This window comes from Musca autumnalis, unplaced genomic scaffold, assembly GCF_047663935.1.
Source record: "Musca autumnalis isolate F117 unplaced genomic scaffold, ASM4766393v1 scaffold_1, whole genome shotgun sequence".
Lineage (NCBI taxonomy): Eukaryota > Metazoa > Arthropoda > Insecta > Diptera > Muscidae > Musca > Musca autumnalis.
The window spans coordinates 306,525,694-306,529,960 of NW_027411644.1; positions in this window are offsets into that span (position 1 = coordinate 306,525,694).

Here is a 4,267-nt window from a genome sequence, read left to right on the forward strand (position 1 = left end):
TCTAACAACTTGTATTAACTGCCCCCCAAATAACGATATAAGTTTCATCAGGAGCAAGTCCATACTTCCTGAGAAAATAATCTGAAAGGTACAAAAAAGCCCTATGACCGTGTGTAGTGGTTGGAGCGCAAGATAACTCTCGAACGGATCTGCCGATTCGGACCAAAATTTGACCATAGTAATATTTTGTCCAAACATAGTTTAAGTTTGAAGATAAGCCATGTCGGTCCACTCCTTCAGGTACCTCTCCCACAAAAGTTCAAAAATTTTCGGAAAATTTGTGCGCACGATACCTCTTGATGGGAGTGACCGATTTGGTCCATACTTTACACATCCTAATATATCTACCAGGTATAGGTCAGGTTCGAAAATGTACTATATTTGTCCACTCCGTCCAGTACCTCTCACACAAAATTTTGGATAAGTTCACTTTAACACCTGCAATCGAAGCACTTTGATTTTTGTTGAAGCAACTTGCATGCGCTGCCTCAATTACGACGGTAAAAGTTTTTTTAGGGGCAAGTCCATACTTCTTGAGCACACAGCCCGAAGAGTGTAAAACCCCCCTATGGCACCATATGTTGTGGCTGGAGATCCACTTCCATAACGGTCAATGTCGATCCATTCCTTTCAGTATCTCCTCCGCAAAACTTTTGATCTTTAATCCTAATCAACATTTTTGTCGGTTTAAACGCCCTAAATACATACGTTTTTTGGGAAACAAATTGTTTCAATATACACAGGCTGAGGGTATATCTCTGTCGGCAAAGCCGACTGATACTTTTTTACTTGTTTGAAACGCATTTAAGTGCATCGACAATACAACCCAAATAAAAAATGGAAAAGTGGGATGTATGCCAACCATCAATAGGCTTCTTTCTCTGTTAGACCCCCATTAACACCCAAAATTTCGTGAGGATCCGACCAAAATTTCGTAGCGTGATTGCACAAAAATGGAAAAAGGGATGCATTAACGACTATTGCGATATGTCTGTTGTGTGACCACCTATGACAACCTACTTCACATCGTTATAAAGGTGATATTTTCTACTTTCCTCGCCAGGCTTTGCTTTCGATATACCTCCTACAGAAGGGAGATATTAACTTTGAAATAAAACGTTGGTCTTTTTCCAAATATTTTTTTTTGTCACATTCCGACCCCTGAATAATATCCCGACCATTATCAAAAATCAAAAGGTTTTTTCCTATGTAGGATCCCCAAAAACACCCAAAATTTCGTGACGATCCAATTAAAATTGCGACCTGTAGCGTGATTTCCAAAAAAAGTGGAAAAATGGGATGTATTACCGACTATTGCGATATCTCCGTTATTTGGATACCTACACCAACCTGCTTTACATCATTGTAATGATGGGATTTTTTACTTTCATTGTCAGACTTTGCTTTTGGAAGGTCCCGAACCAAAGCTGTGATATTCGTCATTATTATTAAAATCGCAAAAATGAAAAGTTGTGTTCTATTAGCGGCTTTTGCAATATCTTCGTTGTTTGACCACCTACGACAACCTACGTAACATCGTTGCAAAGGTGATATTTTCTACATTCATTAGCAGGTTTTGCTTTTGATATACCCCTTTTAGAAGCGGAGATATTTGCTTTGAAATAAAACGTTGACTTTTTCTCCAAATAAGTTTTTTGCCCTTTCCGACCCCTGAATATTATCCGACCATCACCAAAATCAATAGGCTTCTTCATCTGTGTGACCCCCATTAACCCTCAAAATTTCGTGACGATCCGATCAAAATTGAGACCTGTAGCGTGATTTCCAAAAAAGTGGGAAAAATGGGAGGTATTACCGATTATTGCGATATCTCCGTTATTTGGTCACCTACGCAAACCTACTTCGCATCACTGTAAAGATGGGATTTTCTACTTTCAAAGTCAGACTTTGTTTTTGGAAGATCCCCAACCGAAGCTGTGATATTCGTCATTATTATGAAAATCGCAAAAATAAAAAGTTGGGTTCTATTAGCGGCTATTGCGATATATTCGTTGTTTGATCACCTACGAGAACCTACTTTACATCATTAGAAAGGCGATATTTTCTACTTTCATGGCCAGGTTCTGCTTTTGGTATACCCCATATTGAAGCTGAGATATTCGCTTAGGAAAAAAATGTATTTTTCTCCAAATAAGTTTTTTGCCCATTATGACCCCTAAATATTATCCGACCATCATCAAAATCAATAGGCTTCTTCATCTGTGTGACCCCCATTAACCCTCAAAATTTCGTGAAGATCCGATCAAAATTGAGACCTGTAGCGTGATTTCCAAAAAGTGGAAAAATGGGATGTATTACCGATTATTGCGATATCTCCGTTATTTGGCCACCTACGCCGACCTAGTTTACATCATTGTAAAGACGGGATCTTCTACTTTCATAGCCAGGCTTTGCTTTTGGAAAGTCCCCAACCAAAGCTGTGATATTCGTCATTATAATTAAAATCGCAAAAATGAAAATTTGGGTTTTATTTGCGACTATTGTGATATCTTAGTTGTCCGATCACCTACGAGAACCTACTTTACATCATTAGAAAGGTGATATTTTCTACTTTTATTGTCAGGTTTTCATTTTGGTATACCCTGTATAGAAGCTGAGATATTCGCTTTGGAAAAAAACGTTGTCTTTTTATCCACATACGTTTTTTGCCCATTCCGACCCCTAAATATTATCCGACCATCACCAAAATCAATTGGCTTCTTCCCCTCCGGGACCCCCATCAACATCCAAAATTTCGTGACGATCCGATCAAAATTGCGACCTGTAGCGTGATTACAAGGTTTAGATGGACAGACGGACGGACTGACGGACGGACACACATAGCCAGATCGACTCAGCTCATCAGACATTCATTTTGGTATATATAAGTATGGGTCTACGACCATTATTTCGATGTGTTACAAACTTTTTGGCCAAAACCAACTTATAATACCCTCCCCACATAGTGGTGTAGGGTATAAAAATTGGCTATAACTTCTAGACTATCTCATATATCTGACTATAATAAACTCCTGATATATTCTTTGAGTTTAGTTAAGTAGAACTGAGCCCATACAGTATTGGATTTTTCCAACACTTTTAGCCCGTATGGGCTCAAACATTAAATTGAGTTTTTTTCGAATCAAGCAAATGGCCCATGGAACACTTAAGCATGACACCGACGTGATGTCAATATTTTGATAATTAAAATCATTACAAAAATGTTACCAACTAAAACAAAGGCAGCAAAAATAAAACACAAGAAAGACATTTGTAGATGAATGCGATGGATGGCTCGATGGATGAGTAAAAGTGAAGTTAAAGGTTATTAAAAGAAGAGTCTTTGGTTGAATGGCATTGAGGTTAATGGCTTCTCACACTACTTACTCTCTATTTATATTTTCTCGGTTTGCCTTACCCTCCCCCCTCTGGGTGTGAGTATCTCTTTAAGACATAAATCAGCGATGTAATGGCAGCTGTCAGCAGGCAGGTTGTGTAGTCTTCGTCGTCGGCATCGTCTTCGTAATATTCAAAACATGCATGCAATAAACAATGGAAAATCTCATAAATTTGTGATTTTTCTTATCTATTAAAAGGCATTTTCTTCTTCTTCTTCGCTTTGCTTTTTGTGAAACACGACATTTGTACAATTTATTACAACTATTTCTTTTCTTCTTTTTTCGCAGAATTATTAAATAAAAGTTTACTACAAAAGTAACAAAAAAATCCATCTTGTTCAAAAAAAACAACACCAAAAGCAACAAAGAAATATTCAATAAATTCTTCACCACATCAACAACAATCAATCGTCTGGACAACTTGAAGAGACTCTACGAAAATTTAAGGTAAGCTCCACAGAAATTCCATAACCATAAATAAAAATAAAAACAACAACAAACATAAATGAATTCTAGTCACAACATCAATGAACCGCTTTTTTCTTTGATTTGTAAAATGAAAACAAAAAGTTAGACAAAACATGTGCACAAAATTATGGACAAAACCCGCGCAGGGCGCTTACTTTTTGTTGAGGTTTTCTGACTGTCAGCCAGCCAACCTGCCCGCCGCTTATGACAATGTTGATAACTATGCATGGTATTGCAGGGGCTGTGTTGAATGTCTGCTGGTTGGTTTTTGTTTTTTGGGTTGACAAAGGGCACACTTTGTCTCAAGATTTTTAATAAGCTGTAACATTCTTTGTTTGTGGCTTCAGCTTTTCAAAATTCCTCCCCACCACCAATGGATTAACCACATTTTCAAGTCAGCT